We start from the raw sequence: 19,292 nt of genomic DNA on the forward strand, positions 1-19,292 counted from the left end.
GGAACATGCTTTCATTGCAGCAAGAAGGTTTCTAACCTCATTCAGGACTGAGTCAGGACTGCCGTCATCTCCTCTGCATTCCCATCCATCACAGGCACATACTGTTTCAAGGAACTCTGGCCCTGGTGCATTTTGCATGAATGTTATCAATCAGGTAATGTAAAACTACAATATTTATGTTTTACTGGGGAGTTAAAAATGGAAATCATACTAGGGCTGGGACAGCAAGGATTATTTATTTCCACAAAAGGAAAAATGGCTTCAATTTATTTAGTTGAATAATAAATAGAAGAGCTCAGCCAAACACCAACTCACTCTTTACTGCAATTGTGCATAATGAATCTATCTATATCCATATCATTATGGCACATCCATCATCAAAGCAACAGTGAGCTGGAAGAGATCTCTTAGACCAAGGCCAATCCTCTGCTGCTGTGGCCATCACATGTTACAGTCCTTTTCCTAAAGGGACAGTGTCCAGGCACTGAAGGTGACAGCACAACAGTCTGATGTAACTATTCTCTCACAACTTATCAAGTAAGTAGCTGAAAATCCATTTCTGCCACAGAATATAGGAGATCATCCAGCCTGAGCACAGGTTAACATCCTCCTGGGGACTACGTAGGCTGGCTTTAGACACCTACTCAGAGATGCTCCAAGATCATCTCTCTTGAGTCCTAATTCTTGTATAATTGTTTCTCACATTATCTGTCCTCTCTCTCAGTGGGCAAAGAGTCAACTTCATTACTTTCTACATATGCAAAGCTCTCTTCTTTAGTCACCTCTCTTCCCATTTGCTCAGCATCTACATATCCACTCCAGCAACCAATTCCTTCCTCCCACCCTCAGCTTCCTGAATCCATGGCCATGTTCTTCATGCTTTTGTCTTCTGAATGTTTCATCCTCTGAGGTCCCTGTGATACCATGGGCTGTTGAATCACACACTGCAATTCTCGGGCTCCAGCTGCTCGAGGCAGTGACCTGGCCTTCCTCAAGCATTTGGTTTATAAATCACAGAGAGAGAAGTCTGATAAAGCAAGGAAGTGGGGAAAACATGGATTTAAAGTGCAGGATGACATGAAAGGAAAATAAATGTCTGTATCAGTGTGTGCTACAGTTCTGCCCACACAACCTTCAAGAAGGCATTGTTAGGGGCTACTGAAAGAAAACAAATCATTCCCCTCCAGCTTCCTCCTGCCACTTTTTTGTCTCCCATCTCTTCTCCTCCTCCAGTAAACTCTTCCCAAAAGAACTGTCAGTTGGAGGGGACTCTTCCCCTTCCTACAAGCAGGTGGTGCTGCTTCGTCCCTCCCTCTCCCACCCCCCTGCACCTCTCCTCTGAATTAAATCACCTGTCTTAAAATTCGAAAAAATAAAGCTACCTTGTTTCTGCACATAAAAACACACACCTAAGATGGCTCCTTCAGAATAGCTGCTGTGCTCTGCACTACCCCAGAGAACAAATGGACTATCTGCACTTTCAAAAAGGTGGGGACTGACATATAGAGCCATTTCAGGGCTACAACAACTGCACGTTTTACTAGCAGAAGATAAAAGTGACAAATAGACCCAGTCTCATGTTCAAGTCCAAGAAAAATTCACCATACAAAACCAGCCCCCTTCATTAGCTACACTTAGAAGTCCATTAGAATTCAGTGTACACAGCTGTCAGCAGCTGCAGGTGGTCAGGAACACACTCAAAGTGGCTGCTCACTGCAGAGCAATTTACCCCAGGAGAGCTCATCCACGGATTTTCTGCGCAGGGTAGGGGGGTAAGGGTGCCAGAGGAGAGCAGACGACACCACAGACCCGTTTCTCTCTAAAATCAAATTGTCAATTACTCTATCAGAGAATATTAATAACAATTACACTGATATCTCATCCTATAAACAAGGTAATAAAGCTGTCTCTTTTCACACAACAGAAGCATCCATACAGCAAAGTGCCAAAAACCATCATAATTTTGGAGAAAAGTTTTCCATTTAAGGACAGACTAGAGCAATACATGCTCTTACATTACTTTTCCTAGAAATGAAGGCATTAGAAGGCTCAAGACTGCCAATTATTTTATTGTGTCCCCAAAAGATGCAAAGAATCCTGTTGTAAAATCAGTTGGTGATTCATGAGCATCTCATCTTCTAACTGAACTACCAGAAAAAAAAAGTCCCTGTATTATTAAAAATCTAACAGAAGAAAGTGAAAGTTCAGTGTTCAGTCTTCCCACTGAAATTCACAGGGAAACACTGATAGGCATTTCACACACCCAGCTTTGTGCTTGATCATTCTTTAAATACCTGTAAGAACCACAAATATATAGCGATATTCTAGACAGGTTGATGCTGAGGTACCAAAAAGTGCATCACAAATACTGACCCTTCATTTCACTGTCAGGACTATGACTACTGTCAGTAGCCTAAACCAAGTCTAAATTCTAATTTAGGGACCCTGTAAGAGCCCTCCTGAGGCTCTGCAAGGTACAGCTGAGAGGTAAAAGGTGACCACACATAGCTCTTGTACAGGGAAATAACCCTAAAAAGGTGAGTTATCCCTTTAGGATGAGTAATTCTGAAAGGCACAGCAGCAGGACCTTGTTCTTCCATTCCAACTCAACCATTTAATGAGCTCACATCGACTCATGTTTAATGGAACTGGGGCACAGGAGGGGAAAGGGGACAACTCCACATCAACACCCACAGAGCAAAAGAGCCCCAAGGTCAAGCATCCACTTGCTACAACCATACCAGACACCACAGGAACAGGGTTTTTGGCACCAAGACCACTGTCAGGAGAGCAGTGGACTCCATAGCTTCTACCTGCAGCAAGTGCTGCTACTCAAACAGCGACCCTCATGGATGGGACCACCTCAGGGCAGCGGGGGTTAACTTCCCTCCACACCAAGCCTCAGGGCCACCCAGCCAGAAGCCTTGCCCTGCTGGGACCACACTGGCGCCCACTGGGCCCTTTGGAATCCCCCTGGGGCAGGAGGACCTCATGAGGAGAGGCCCCCCGAACACGCCACCCCACTGCCCCCCACAGAGCACACTGCAGGCCCCCCACCCACACCTCCTTATATACCCTCCGCGGCCATTAACAGCCAATCCGAAGACGGGGTGCGACGCCCCCTCCCCTAACTAGGCCAATAGGAGACAGGGGCGCGAGGCACGCGCCCAATCAGCAGGCGCGAGTGCCCCCCGCCTCCGCTCACAACGCCCGCTTCCCGCCGCCGCGCCCCAGCGCGAGGCGCCGCCGCGCTCCCCCCGCCCCCGCCTGAGGGCAGCGGCGCCATCAGCCCCCCTTGAGAGCGCCTGGCGGCCAGCCGGCCCCAACCACTGAGGGCTTAGGGGGGACACGTGCGGGCGGCCAGGGCAGAGGCTGAGCGGATCGGATGGGATGGAATGGGACGGGCCGGGCCGGCCGCCGAGGGCGGGGGAGTTGGGCTGAGCGCGGGGCGAATGGCCCAGAGTAATGGTGGAGGGATGAGACCCCCCACAATGCTGGGGGGGGGGGGGGGGGGGGGGCAAAAAGATGGCTCCGGCACCCCCCTCCAGCCGCTCAGGTGCAGGGGTCCGGACCGTACCACGCAAGGAGGGGGGGAGCAAGGGTGGGGGCAGCCCCTTCTCCCCGTGTCCGGGGTGGGTGGGGGATCGCGGCTGAGGCGGGGAGGGGGGGAAGCGGACTGTACCTCTCCTGCGGGGTGGGGGGGGGGGAAGGGGAATGAGTACGCCCTGCTTCCCCTCCCCCCCCCCCCACTGGCGGGAGCGAACGGTTTATCCCGGCCCCGCACCGCCAGCTCCGGGCGCCATCTTGGGTGCGACTAAAACAACAAGTCCAAAACCCCCGGCGAGTCCCTGCAGCATCCCCGGGCCGCGCTGCCCTCCCGGACCGTCCCATCGCGTTACCTGAGGGGGTCTCGTGCGGGCGCCGCGCCCCGGCCGCCGCCGCCGGCCCCGCGGCGGCCCCGAACCCCCCCACCTGTCCTCACCTCACAATGGTAGCTGCAGAGCGGGAGGGGGGGGCGGCCGCCCGGGCCTCATTACCATAATCTGCCTGGCAACAAGCCGCGGCGTCGCGCGCTGATTGGCTGAAACTCCTCCGCCAGCCACGATGGGGCACAGAACTCCTAAAGCAAAGGCTCGGAGCGTCCAGGTCAGGGGACCGGGGCGCGGGGGGGGGGATCCCGATCCGCGGGGAGGGGAGCGGGGGGGGGGGGGGGTCTTCTGCCCGGGTTTTTACTCCCCTCTTCGGGTGCTGGTGGCCAATCAGAGCCCCGCTCTCATCCCCGCCAGCGGTATCTCCGCCAATCAGGGCGCGCCTTTCATCGCGGCGCTCCGCCCCCCCACTGGGGGAGGCTGTGTGGGCGCTGCGGGCACTGCCCCCTACTGGCGGGGCGGGGGAGCGCCAGGCGCCCCCTGGTGGCGGGAAGGGGCGGGGCGGCGACACCTCTCACACCCCTCGCTCCGAATTTTCCAGGACAGGTAGCGCCAGGCCCATCCCCCGCTCCGTCCTGGATAAGGAGGTGACTCCCAAACTGTTTGTGGGCTCCCAGCCATGATGCTCTGCAGCCCCTTCAGCCCCATCTTGCAGCCACTTGGAGCATGATTACCTACAATTGTGTCAAAACCAGTGGATTCCACTAGAATTTTACTTAAAGCTAATAAACTAAAAGCTGAAACGTGAGCTAGTAATATCTGTCGAAGGTCCACCCATGAGAAAATACCCACAAAAGGGCTCCCTCTGCCTAAAATGACCCTAAATGGTGCTATAACTTAATATTTTTCATGGTACGTGTGTCTGAATCCTAAATGTCTGCTCAAAGAAGGATAATAATTACTACCGTTCAAAAATGTAACTAATTGGTCATTCCAATGACCATTCCAACTCTAAACAAGTATGGTTACTGCCATACTTGTTTTGAGTATTTCTCTATTTGTATTATGGTGGCAAGGAAAAACATCCCTTTGTTAGCCCTCATTTGCCATTAGCACACACTCAGATAGCTCTTTAATCTAGTAGGTCAGTGCATATTTGTTAAGCCAGACAATCCCTGTGTTTAGGACCTTTTAGGTTTATTCTAAATGGTTTCATGGACTGTGTGTAAACCACTATTCACTGCAGTGTGGGCAGCTACAGATCTCACAATGGGCCATTGTGGCCAACTGACCAAAGCTCAGGAGGACAGGAAGGGGAAATTTGGGTTAAAAATGAATCACTACTTTTACAGAACTGGTTCTGCTCCGTCTCTACATTGGGAGAACAGCAAGGGGGTCAGATCTTGGTGCCATTAAGTGTAACTCTTCATTAGGTCTGTCCTTTTAAAGCCTGGACTAGTCTTTCAAATTAAGAGCTGCTGTTGTATATTGAAATCATCCCCTGTTGTACTGACCCAGCCCCTTCCATGAACAATCAAAATTTCAAAAACAGCCCACAGAAATACAAATTTTCTAAATTCTGTTTATGAACCTTACCTTAAAATGTTAGATACGGGTGTTAACCTCAAGTGAGCAGTATTAGTTTAATTTAGAAGTTTGTTGTTTTTTTTCCCCCTTAACTATACTTTACACTTCTGGGCAGTTCTCTTAATTTAAATTATGGGAGTCATGGAGCCAATTTATTTCACCGTCCCATAAAACCAGTTTCAATTTTGTTATACCATGCTGAAACTTTAGGAGAACAAGTACTGCAAGGAAATACATAAGAGCAAACAAAACTGCTTTATTTCTTGTAAATTTTAACAGCTCCCTGCTGTGTTACTTTTTAAAAAATCAAAGTGCATTTTTATTTGGAGTTTCCAAGAGTCTCCCTAACAGTTTTGAAGAGTTGCTGGCTCCACCACAAGAGCTGTAGTCCCAGGATGTGATACAGAACAGTGCCCTTTCCTGAAACAGGGTTCATATTGAAAGTTGTTCCAGAGGTTATTTTTTTCCCCTTGTGGTCAAATCAGTGCAAGTTCACCATGGATGCAGCAAGGTGCCAGATGCTGGTCTGATTCATCCCCTGCAGTGTCCGGCATCTGATGTAATGCTTATTCCCACATTTCATGTGTTGTTTCTGATGCTCCAGTACAGGCTTTGTTTCCCCCACAGCCTTGTGCTGGCAGAGAGAGAGGCCTTCACATGAGGCTAATTTATTTTTCTAATCTGCATAGTTCAAGTGAACTACACGAAATACACCCCCCCCCCCCCTTCACCTCCAGTCTGGAATGTGCTGTAACCCTCCTGAAAATCCTCCTTTCCCCATTCAGCTCCTAGGTCATCAGATCCATGTCTCCAACCCTGCATCATCTCATTTGGATGCTGCTGTTGCAACAATTTCTCCCATCTTGCCTGTTCTGACTCTTCCCTCTGGCCACTCCAAGGTTCATTTTTCCACTAGTTCCCACATGGAAGCAAGTGTACTGACTGTCTTCTCCCCTCTTTTCAGATTCCAGGTGGAAAAGCACACTGGAATTCCACCCTATTTAATTTACTCATGAGTAAATTTGCCCTCTTTCCCTTGGTTCTCCTCACTTCTTCCTTTCACCCAGAAAAACCACTCCTAAGTCTCTGCCTTAAAAACAAGCCTCCCACACCCAGACCCACTCCCTAAAGCTGCTCCCCGACCCTCTCTCAGATCCCCTAGAAAGAGTTCCTCGTTTTTCCCCATCTATATGAATGTTTCAGGTTGTGTTGGGGTTATTGGATTTTTCTCCATGACATAATCCCATTTTGAGGAGCACATAGATTAAACATGACAAAGAAAAATGCTCAAGTGCTCTAAACTCATTTGAGTTATAGAAGCAGCCACTGGCTCCCCAGCCCTGGTGACCTCCCAGTCTCATTCTGTGCATGACAAGTAGGTACTTAGGCCTAGATTCCCAAATTAAACTGCACATGGAATTGGGCTATGCTTTGTGGCACCCACCTCCCGCCCCTTGTGCAAGTCAGCAGCTGGCTGTGATTTAAAACTCCAATCTAGAAGATGGAAAAACTTCAGCTCTGTCCCTGTGTCTGTTAGAACCTGCTAAATTGTAATGCAACTGAAATGTAATTACTTTTCATCCTGCACAGAGAATATGAAACATGAATTCACTAGTTTAGAGTAAGCCACAATAAATTTAATTAAAGCAGCCTCATGTAAAACACATACAAGCACAATAAAGTTATTTTATTTTGGTTCTCAGGATCACTCCTCCCTCAAAAAATTAGTGGGTTTTTTTTTAACATACTGAATTAATTCCTTTAACTGCAAGAAAAAAAACTGACTAAAACAAGTTTGAGGGTGTTGTAATAGCATCTGCATCAACTCAAAATTTTAAATTTTATTTTAAATTAAAATCATACCATTAGCTGAGACATTTTACCTCACACATTCACTATTGGCTCTTTTTTCCTGATTTGTCCCCAACTAAGTGGCATTTATCCCCCAATATTTAATAATAAAGAAGCACAGAAATAAGCCAGGAAACAACTTGCATCGCCCTCAAGCTCCCTAATCTTCACCGGGCATTTGGTAAAAGATACAGCAAGTTTTAGGAAAGGGCAGCTTTTCAGTTCACTGGAAATCTATTTAGCAAAGCCCTGCTGGCGTGTAGGGATAGGAAGAGCGCATCCTGATGCCAAAATGCCTGCAGGGAAAATACTTTGCCACTCACACACCAATATCTCCCTGACTCCATCAGAACAATATTTATAAAGGCAGCTACTGGTCCTGTGATGCCTTGAGATCCCACGGTTTAAGAAGACAGAAATCAACTGGGAGTTCAGCATTTCACAGCTTTTGCTGCAAACTGTCTCTTTGCAAGATTCTGCAGGGTGAGAAGGGGATTTTTCCTTCTTGTGCGCAGCCTCTCCTGTGGAGTCCCAGCCTTTCAGAAGGCAGAGTGTTGTGGTTCCAGTCAGCCCAGTTTAGGCAAGTACAGGAACTCCAGTGCAACCCAGTTCTTCTTTCCATTGCCAGACTTCCTCATTCTTGGAGCATTTCCCAGAAATCTGTGCTGGACAGATGTAGTTCAACTTCAAATCCAGGTCAGCTCCTTCTTTAGCTGGGATTACTGTTGATTTAGTGCATACATGTCTTCTCTGGGAAGGATCTCAGCTACCATGATCCTGCCAGCACCCAACACCACTGGCTGATTTCCCACTGGAGTTCAGGTGTCCCCATGGCCCAGCCCTGGTTGTGTAGAAGCATTGCCATTAGTAAGAAATCATTTGTGCATTAACTGCAAAGTAAACACAGAGGGTGTTTGGGTTTCCTTTCCATTAAGCAGGCCAGAATGACTCAGGAAGCTCTCCATGCTTTGGGATATTTCTCAGTTCAGCAGGAAGTTAAATAAAGGTTTAATATTCTCTATTAAAATTATTCCTATAGTGCATTACACAAGACTTCTAATTTTCTTCCTCCTACTTCTGCATATATTTGGTAGATGAATAAAAGAGGCAACATAAAAACACATTCAGTGATAACTTATGGTAGATGTTTAGACAGCAGCCACATTTTTGTTTTAAAAAAGTCATATTTTAAGACTTAATTTAGTACATATACTAAATCTATACTCTATCTTGGCTTTTTATAGAACAGCTAAAAGTAAGTCTTCTAGCTGGGAAAATTCTGTATCCTTTTTCAGTATGTATAAGGATAAAAATACTTATCTGTCAGATGGTCAACCTTCCTCCTTCTTCAGAAGTTAGAAATTAGAAGTCTGACCTTCTCATGGATGTAGGAGCTGGCAGAGGATTTCCAAGCTACCAAGTCTTCTCCATCACAGACACCTCAGTGTATAACCTGAGCAGGCTTTCCCTGATAAGAAATTGAGAATTTTATTCTTGCAGCTTTGAACAAGAGACTAAAAACATCACTGAAGACAAGCTGGGGTTTTTTTCTAAAGTTTATTTCTACTTATTTCATGCCATTTAAGTAGGGTCTTTACCCTTGCCCCAGTATTTAGTCTCCTGATGTATTTATAGACAGCAGTCACATCCTCCCTGAGGTTTGTTTTGTCAGACTACACAAACCATCTTTCTTTCATCTCCTCCTGTCCAACACATTCCTCATTCTCAGCTATCTGCCCAGCCCCTCTGCTCTAGTGGGGCAACAGGGCTTTTACAGAGAAGATTTCATCATAGATGATACAGTTTTAGAAACAGATTGATTTTTAATGGCAAAAAACATCCCCTGGGATATCTCTAGCTCTTATCTAAAAGTCTGGATTTCCAAGCTTGTGGAAACTCACCAGTTCCCATTCCATCCTTCAGCACCTATAGAAGATAACTAAAGTTAATCTAGAGATGGTATCCAGAGAGCATTCAAAAATACAGGTCTGCAGGCACATTCAAGAGGACAAGGCACACCCAAGTCCAAAATTGGACTAGAACTTACATATCGTGATATAAGCTGATAATAAAAGTAATACACAATCCATCAGTAACTTATGTAGCCCAGAGCAATAGCACAGATTCAAGAGCCACAGCCAGGTACAATTGATACTAATCTGAAGCCCAGTATTGGGGTGAGGGCCCTGAGCTCAGCTTAAATAGAACTCCTGGGCTTGGGGCAGGGGGAGGGAGGGTGTGGTCCCAGGTGAAGATGCTCAGGATCAGGAGGATTTATTAGTGGCTTCGGAGGCCTAACTTGGTGCTGTACTGTTATGCAGGTCCTGAAGGTACTACTTAATCCCAACTTAGCCCTGGGTTCTTGGAGAAGTTAGTATGGCTTTTTTTTTTTTTTTTTTCCTCCATAAAGTTGTAATCTGAGTCTGTCTTAAATCTAATATTTATATTATTACCCTATTTATTAACAGCTTGTAGGACTGGTGTAAAAAAAGAAAGTACTTGTGGTTGAGTTTTTTCTCAATTTTAAACTTTTACGTACCATGGTCTTAAGTCCTTCCTTAGTTTTCTATCATAACGTGTTAAAGATTAGGTCTTTGAAAAGAAAAACACTGCTGACATTTTCTTACGGCATTCTGGGATTTTAAGTGGAAGAACCCCCCCTTATAGCATGTGAGCGGGGTTGTGTTGCTTGTTACCACATTGGGGACTGGGGTTTTCTGTGTGAGTCCTGACCCTGCAGCAAGAGCTGTCTGAGCAGATGCTGGGAGTGGTGTCCCTTTGGACTGTATTCAAAGTATTTTTGCAGCATAGCTCTTTGCAGTTGGATGTGTCCTTCAAGAGGTGGTTGTCTGGGTAGAAGAGAGATGTTTGTTTAGTGAGTGATTAGTTTAAAGGAGGGAATGTTTTCCAACTTAACTGAGTTGGAAGGTAAGTGTATTCCACCCACGCTATCGACAGATACCTGAATGCCTTTGAAAACAGCTGGTTTAGGAGAACAGGAGGAATCAAATGGAGCAAGTGCCAGGATTTGTCAGGGAGCTAATGCTGCCTTATCTCTGAAGCTGATAAAAACCAAATGATATCATCGAAGACAGTCATTAAGACTGAAGCTGTAGCCTCTGCCCTGGTGCAGATGGCTACAAATAAGAAACTTCTGTAGTCACACAGAGAGGAAAAACCTAAGAATGTGCTACTCAGGGGAAAAGCACAGAGCTGCCCAGAGCAGGGAATGCTGGCAGGGCTTCTGCTGTGCTTCAGTGAAATGACACTGGAGGAAGGATGCAGATACTGTAGCCTGGGAAGAAATAACAAATTTGCTCCTCCAAAATCTTTTAGTGAACAAAACATAACCTAGTTATTTTGACTCAGTCTATTTTTTTCTTTTTCCCCGGGAAATAATCCTCATTGTCAAAGCTCAGGTGATGTTATCCAGGTGCACCTGGTTATGTTATGTATTGTAAATGTGATATGTAAATGTTATGTATTCCAGGTGTGCCCAGGCACCTGGCCAGCCTGACTAAAAACAAAGGTGTTTTTTTAAAGCAGCAGATTTACACGGTGAAGCTATGATGAGACTTTGCATTTCTCTGTTATTATGGAATTGTTCAACTGTTGCTTTGAACTCCTGTAACCCCAGCCTGCACACAGTGGAAAAATTCCAGATTTGCTTGCCTGAGCATGAGGCTGCAGTTAGCAATAAAAGGTTTGCTGCAGTTCCAGCTGAGAGTGCTCATGTGTCCTGCATCATGTCAGGTTTGCTCTGCCTTCATTTTGCAGGGATCCCCTTGGAGACTTGTTTCCAGAGTTTTGCTGTTAAGAGTACAGCTGGTATTTCCCAGGGCTCTAAAATCTGTTTGCTTGGAAAGATTGTCTCTAAAGCCAGTACATCCCAGTGGGATCTCAGGTAGGATCTGGACTCTTCAGGTTTATCAGAAGATCCCAGACTTTGATCCCTGATTTCCAAATTCTGCTGCTTAGTGAATTTGCCTGAATAATAGAGGAGCGTGTTAATAACAATGGCATTTCCCAAAGCAAATTTGGAGTAATTTTAATCAAGAGACTTGCTAGCTGCAAGCCTGGTCCCTCAGTAGCTGATTTTTACACTGAAATATCTTTGCCACTGTGGTAAGATTATCTTGAAAGTTATTCTTATAGTTGCTGAGGTATTCAGGAAGGCAAAGGACAGGAATAGGCCTAAGATGACAAGGTCATTTTTCACTACTTGGATCAGCTTGATAAGGGCTGAATTCATATCCCTGGTGAGTTCTGTTTCACCCGAGAAAACCTTAAAAGTTGAATGAGCTGCTTCACATCCTTGTGGTTCTCCTCAACCTCAAAACGTCGTAGATGCACAGAGGAGCTGTGGCTGCCCCATCCCTGGAAGTGTTTGTGGCCATGATGGATGGGGCTTGGAGCAACCTGGTCTAGTGGAGGGTGTCCCTGCCCATGGCAGGGGTGGAATGAGAGGGCTTTGAGGTCCCTTCCAATCCGAACCATTCTGGGATTCTGTGGTTTCCTGTATTCATCTTGGCACTGAATTCCACAGACTCCCCTTCTCTGCTCTTTCGTCATTAATTCCCTGCAGAACTCTTAGGAATTGTGCTGGTGATGCCTGTTTTCCTTTTTGTCCCCCATCACTTACCTAGTTTTATTTTGACCTGTTCACTTTTTCTTTTAGTGTAGAAAAAGTATTTTAAAATAATACTATTTCACTTAGTATAGAGCCACTGCAACACAGTGAACCCACATGGAAGGTGTAATTAACACTAGAAGTCAGTTCAGTATTTCTGTGACACCTGCTGGGAATTTCTCTCCTTTCAAAGTTTTTCACCAGGTTTTATTTCACAGCTGACATGTTGGTTGATAACAGAAAAATGAAATAAAAAGGAATGAAAGAGCCCTGTGCTGTACAGAATGCTGGTTTCTCTCAGCATGGAATACTCAATGGTGAATCCTGCAATTGTTGAAAAGCTATTGGCAAACACTGGAGTTGAAGGTGGAAAAAAGACATAACATGCAATATTTTTCCTTCCCTGACTTTAAAGAAACATCTTCCCAATGAAAACAACAACTTACATAGCCATAAATTCATTAGAATCATATTTTTCATTGCTGTACTTCTTGGATGTTCCTTTGGTAAATGATTTCCTGCCCTGTGCCAGATCCTGTTTCCATTCACAATGAAGTAACAGTCCTCTGTGAGTGATATCACAGTATCATACCACAGCCCTTATTGTGACTTCTCAAATTTAACACACTGAAATAAGTTCTTTGTTGATTGTTTGGGGAATTTTATCTCTAGGGTTTGACTGAAGTCACTCTAACTAAAAAAAAAAAAAAAAAAAAAGAGCAGAGCCTGGAGAACTTGGACAGTTTGCAGTGTGCAGAAAAACATGGAAACAAAAGAAGGGCAAAAAGGAAAAGTTTGACTATCTGATAAATTCTTGTACAGACAGAGGGAAAGCTTGAAATAAGGCTTGTGTAAGTCATTGTTTTTTAGGTTTTGAGGTGGTACGGATACTTAATTACTGACCCCCCCAAGAGATCTACCTATGTGCTTTTGCTGGATGATCCAGCTGATGCTGGATCAGCACGTGGTGTTGGCCAGGGGAACACCTAGCTTGGGGACTGCTTCCCTTTTGCCCCCCACATGTGCTCCCTGGCCACAGCTCTGCACCCACGTGCCAAAGGAAGTGTATCCAAATACTACTAATTTCTAGTTTATCAACTAGATCCTTGGTTTAGGCCCTTCTAACCATAGACCAGGAACTTTGCAGTTCCCCGTCGTGATCTGTAGTTTCCATCTCGTGCTGACGCACTTCCATCCTTTGCTGGGATAAGGTTTATGAAAACTGGTGTATGTGTCTGTGCTAGTGCCTGTGTGCGTAGAAGTGATTCTTTTGAAGGGTTATGTAAAGATATATTTTCCAGAAGACAGAACAAATACAAGGAATCTGGTTGAGTTACTTAAGGCCTGATCATGCAAGGAGTGGAGCACTCTGAATTTTAAATGCAGATTAGAGCACTTGCATCCCCAGGTCTGTGGAAGGTTGCAGGGGTGTATCTGTGTGTATATGTGTTTAAGCATCAATTGATCTATGGACATCATAATATATGCTTACTTTGGGGGGGGGGGAATAAAATGGTAGTTATGAAAAAGAAAGGGAGATGGAAGACAGTCCTTTTGCAATTGGTAAGTGAATATTGATTTAACACCTTTGCTAAGCAGCTACTTTTTTGGGGGGCTTTTTAGCCTTCCCAGTCAACAAGGAGCTGGCAAATGGGTCTGTCATCCAGCTTTATTTTCAGGAAGTATGGAAAAGGTCTCGTTAGACTTCTTAACAGAAATGAGGGTGTTATTTATGATAACCAGTAGAATATTGATATGTTTAAATATGCTGATCCATGAGATTTTAAAAAATAGAAAACCTGGTCAAATTTTGCCCTTGTTGTCCACTGAGAGTGTACCAGGTAGTATGTTGAGGAAAAACTTAGCCAAAAGCAGTTTTGAGGGAAACTATTAAAATGCAGATAAATGAAGATGTCTTCTGACCCCGAGAATCTGCATTCATGTAGCGAAGGATTCATTACTCACAATGCAATGCTTTCTGAAGTGTATTTTTGTATCATCATTTTCCCTTTTAAATTCAGCTCTTAAATCCCAAAAGGGAATTAACTACCAGCCATTTGCATTTTAAAGGGAATACTCAAACCTCAATAGAGTGCTCTACTTAAGACTCCTTTTCTATAACTTAGCCAATGAGCTACATCTTGGTGGAGACCTTGGGGAGTCAACCAAGTGACTGGGACAAGGCAGGAAAGCCTAGAGTTGGAGCAAACCTTGTAGTTTGCTTCCAAAAACGTTGAATACACTGATATCAGTGTGAAGCTCTCCTGCAGAATGGTGTTTTTCATTATTGTGGGGCAAAATGTCTTTAATGTTGGAGGAGAAAAGAGATCTTCAAGCCTTGGCAAGCTGCAATGGCAAAAGACACAGGCTCTTCTCTTCCCATGAGGGAATATCATGGTAAAATAAGAGGAGCAACTTCAAATTCAGCCCTTTGCAAGACATGGGGAAGAACTGTTGGAAAGTTACAGGACAGGGGTTTTGTTAAAGATCTCTCTGGAGCTGACTCATCTTCTGAGAAAATGTGATTCAGAGAGAGGCTGTTCTCTCCCTCCGGCCACAGGTTTGGTGTGGAAGTTGTAGGTGGTCCCCTCCTTCCCTTGGAGACACTGCGATTCAGCTTCTACTCACATGTCCTAGTTCCTTTCAGCTGTGTCCTGCTCTTTGCCTTTATTCAACTGACACTGATTTCAAATACATGTTTTTCTTTATTTCTTATTGCCAAGAGAACCTGTACCCAACCTTCTTGCTGCCTTAGGAGTTTAAAAGCTGCCAAAGCACTGCTACATCTCACTTCCTTGTGGCCCTTCAAAGAACTCTGTGTCAAAGGTTATAAAAACCCTCGAACACAATATGAAGCCTCTCTCTTGAATGAGTTAGTAAGTCAATAGTGCTGTAGAGCCCTGGGTGTATTTGGGGCACTGAAATAAAAAACCTGTAGAGCAAGGTCTGCAAATATGAATGTCTGTGCCTGGGAATTCCAGTATCCCACTGATTTCCCCCCGACTCTCAGTTGAAGACCAGGCTGCTACTCAAACAAGACCCTAGAGATCCTTCCTGAGGTCGGGTCTGGTGATAGTGCCAGAAGGCAAAGCTGCAGGTCCTGTGTCTCCAGGTGTGCATTTCCAGCACCTAAAGTCACTATTCCTGTGTTGAAATAAGAAGGATGACTGGGTGTTTGGGAGCTATGAGGCCCCAGTGATGATTGTAACCGGAAATGTCTTAATATTTGTTTAAATAGAATGATGCAAACTGCAGCCTTCTGTGCTGATACCGAATTAGAGTAAGGAGGGGATTTTTGGAGTCACTCTGCTTTTAAGTGCAACAGAAAAAAAAAAAGCACTTAAAGGTACCGTGCAGCTGATGGAAAACTACAGTTCCCAGTAATTCATATTATCAGACATGATGTGTCTCCTGGACATTTTAAATTCCTTATTGCCTGTTCCTGTGTCATAAGTTCCTTCCTCACACACCCTGTTCTTGCAAACTGAGTAACTGCTCAAACAAGTGATTGGGGATGAAATAAAAGGCAACTTAGGTGTGCCATGAAACAGCTTGTTAGCACAGGCAATTCCATGATGCCTGATGGAACAGGTGCTGAATCAGACCTGATTGTGGAGGGAGGGATCAATTTTTTGCTGTTGAATTACACTTATCTTCAAAGCTGCAAATGATTCCACATTTATTCAGCAGGACGAGTTCTGAGGTTTTTATATTCCATGTTGTTCACTGCTGTGCCATTTGTTAAGATGATTTGGCTTTTAATCTACCAATGAATACTGAATGAAGAATTAAATCATGAATCAGATCTCTTCTTTTGCTTGCCAGTAACACAAGCCATTTTTATTTTCAATTTCAGGTTTCTTTTACAGTAGAGGCAAAAATAAATTATGAGTGAAAAGAAGTTAAAATTGTTCCTCTCAAGCAAGTCTCCTGCATCAATGCTTAATCCTTCCATTATGTCTGATGTCGTTAATCATTCTACTGTAATATTTGACACACACATTTGTGGGACAAATTAGGATCTAATGTAAAAGCTGCAATAATACTGACTTATGTGGAACTGCAGCTAATTATAACATATTTGAATTTTCATCTTTTATAAAAGACCTCTATAAAATGAACCTTTCACACTGCTGAAAAGAGACTGAGACAGGCAAGCAGAGGAGGGGCAAGAGAAGAAACATCCAAGGACAACAGGACAAATCTCAGCACCATAATGAGACAATGTCAGTTGTTTGTGGATTCTTTTTAATTGTGGGCTTTTTCTCTTTAAGCTTTCAGATGGCTTCTCTATCACAGCTGTGGGGCTCAGCTTATTTAAGTTGGAATGGTTTGGTTGCCTTGATACACAAACAACTGATTCTGCCATTTTCAGAGATTAAATGTCACTTCAGTCTTCACAGGTGGACTAGAAGAGATAAAGAAGACAGGATGCCATTGCAAGAAGATATGTCTCACAGAGCAAATAGATGAGAGTTCACTAAATATTTTCTGCAAAGCAGCCTCTCCTTCCCCTCTTCCCACCGTGTCTTCGCTGTGCCTTTACTTGTAGACCTCTAGACCCTCAGTCATTTGAGTTCCCTGTGTCAGGTTCAATGCTTGTGTTTAGTTCCTTGGAGAAGCATCAGGCTCTGCCTTGAGATCCTGCCAGTGCTCAAAGCCTCGGATCCATCTGGAGAGAGAAAATGAGCAGCAAAATTCCCAGTTTGTGTATTAGCTAAAAAGGTGGTTAGGCTGTTATATTTGCATTTGGGGTCCTCAGTCTGAGTGTGGGCTCATTACTCATTACTGAATTATATATCAGATGTAATTTATTTTCCTGGGAAGTGAATCCTACATATGTGCAACTCTATTCCAAAATGGATTCCTTGTGTCTCTCAGATGTTGTTTTTGCCTTGGATAGTCTTCAGAAAAACAAATTTTCCAGTTAAGTTCACCATTGATTTTGCCCCCCATCTAGAAATAAGAGGAGATCATAGATATAGCACATTTTCTGGATGCTGAGATTCATATGCAGAGTGTTGAAGGAGAAGCAGCTTTCTTTAGCAGCCACTCTCTTGTGCTGCCCTTAAGTATTCTGGATTGATGCATTTTTCATTTTCCAATGCATTGCACCTTTCTGTGCTGGTGCTTCATCAAAGCTGTAATATCTCCAAACCTAACAGAAGGGTTATTTTGAAGTTTTCAGTTACAGGAGTTTTAATGCCAGGCTTGTTTCCTTAACAGTCTGTTACATGCTGTAGGCAAGGATTGTGCTGTTTGAGATGAACACGGCACAAGCTGCTGTGCAGATCTGCCCACTTCAAACACCTCAGTGGAAGCTAGATGAGTGGCACTGTTTCAAGCATGGACCAGAGAAGTGGGAAAACAGCCATCAAGAGTTAAGGGCTTATTGGTATAATGAAGGGTAGATTTTCTCCCTTTCCTACCAATCCGTTTTAAAGATGTCTCTGAGCAGAAACAGAAAGGCTTGCTGTCCACCACTATCACTTCCTTTTCACAGATTCCTGGGCTGCTTTTCCTCACATCTGCAGTTATTCCTGTTTTTATGGTGTGGCCCCACTTGCAATGCATCTGTTCTTAGTTTTTCTCCATCCTTTCAGTCTTCTAAATTTCAGTGTATTCTGCTAGAAATCACCTTTTTGTTTTTAAGCTCCTGTCTGCCTCTCAAGGCTTCTGCATTTTTTGTCACCCTCTTTCTGTGGAGCATCTTCATTCTCACTGTATATCTTAAGCCCAGTTTCTTCAGCAGTTTCCTTCATCTCACTGCTGCTGGATTTCTTATGTCTTGTCCCCAGTGTGTTGTCATTTTGAGTCACAGATGGAAGGCTAAGCTGCAAGGCTGCAGGAACCCTGGACTTCCACACAGAATTGCTGCAGCCAAATACAGATGTCTGTTTCCAGACCAGGTTGGCAACCTTCTGATGTTATTTATGGGTCTGGAGAAATATTATTTCCCACAGGCACTTAAGTAGCTAGATGTTGGTTCAAGCTTGAGTTGGCTAATAACAGTTTTGCATTGCTTTCTGCCCCTTACAGAGCCTTGGTGACAGGTAGAGGTCTTGTCCAAAGGGCAGGATGTCTCCAGATGAGTTGGGGCAGTTAGCTGGGCATCATTTGTGCAAGTTGTGCACTATATTTTTCCTAGAAGCACTGCTTAGAATTTCTTATATTGCTGAATTGTGTTCAGCAGTAATAATATTGGAGTATGACTATGATACTCCAATAATAAGCAATAGGGAATTCATTACTTAATCCCACCACATTCTGTAGTTGTTTCTGATTTCAGTTTGCATACTACCTCCTAAAACCCAGACTGACTCAACTCTACCTCTGCAAGCTCTACCTGTCCCACAGAACTAGTACGAATGATGTGATCCCCCATTTAAATCTTCAGTCAAGTTTAGCTGTATAGGATTACAATTCACTGGCTAGACTTACTTTATGCTTTAATTTCAGGAGTTTAAGAGAGTGGTGGGAATATTCAAAGATTTCCTCACTTCTCTGAACTCATTCTCCAGGTAAGGGCAGGATCTCAATGCATCAGTTTGCTGAAGTTGCTGCTCCCAGAGATTTTAATGGTACCACATGCATTCCTTGATGACTTCTGTTTGCTCCTTTTATCTATCTTACTATCTAATAGTAATAATAGATAATATTATCTATCTAATACTACTCTTTCAGAGCGCATTTTTGCAATCATAAATATGTGCTTTCTGTTTACACAATCATGGTCTTGCAAGTGATAAGGGGCAGAGATGTTCACTTGAAACATTTCTTACAGGATAAACAGTGGCAGCCAAAGGTGAGGATGAGATTCTCGGTGCTTCAGTAGCACAGATGTCCTGGAAAAGGGCACTAAAAGCTCCAGAAGTTGGGTAAAATGGGATCCTTGGAAGTAAATGTAAGCTGTCACCTCCCTAACAGGGTTAACAGCAGGAGAGGTGTCCTAGGAAATGCTGCAGCCTTGCAGCATTGATTCAAACTGGTGCTGTTGTCACAGGCAACAGACAAGTACTAGTGCTCACCTAAAATTGAGCTGTACACTGAATTAACCATGGCTATCGTGAGTGTCACCATGCCTGCAGTGACCTGCTGCTCCTGTGTAGGCAGTAGGCACCTAAGAACAGCCATCCCCAAAGCCTTGCCATGCTGAAAGCCTTCGGGTTTTTTCCAACTGATGGAATTCTATTTGCATCTTGCTGGAGACTCTGATCTCAAACTCTCTCCCTGCCACCTGCAGTCATATGAATTTAGTTGCATGTAGAGCTCCTGATAGTCACCAAGGAATGACCAAGATCTGGGAGATTAAACCTTTTTTTCTGGGGACTTTCTGTCCTGGGAGGACTGATCTC

The 19,292-nt window shown here is 44.4% G+C and overlaps 1 protein-coding gene across 7 annotated transcripts in view; it reads right to left on the bottom strand.

Annotated features, from left to right (window-relative positions):
- PRDM10 (PR/SET domain 10) overlaps positions 1-4,073 on the bottom strand; it is a 45,409-nt gene extending 41,336 nt beyond the window's left edge. For 3 of the 7 annotated variants that reach the window (XM_048328632.1, XM_048328631.1, XM_048328627.1), the window contains exon 1: positions 37-1,305. The gene's annotated coding sequence lies outside the window, so the exon portion shown is untranslated. The other 4 variants (XM_048328629.1, XM_048328628.1, XM_048328630.1 and 1 more) reach the window with 4 other exon arrangements.
- Between the last annotated feature and the right edge of the window lie 15,219 nt (positions 4,074-19,292).

Source organism: Corvus hawaiiensis, chromosome 25 (genome assembly GCF_020740725.1).
Source record: "Corvus hawaiiensis isolate bCorHaw1 chromosome 25, bCorHaw1.pri.cur, whole genome shotgun sequence".
In the NCBI taxonomy this organism is placed as follows: Eukaryota; Metazoa; Chordata; class Aves; order Passeriformes; family Corvidae; genus Corvus; species Corvus hawaiiensis.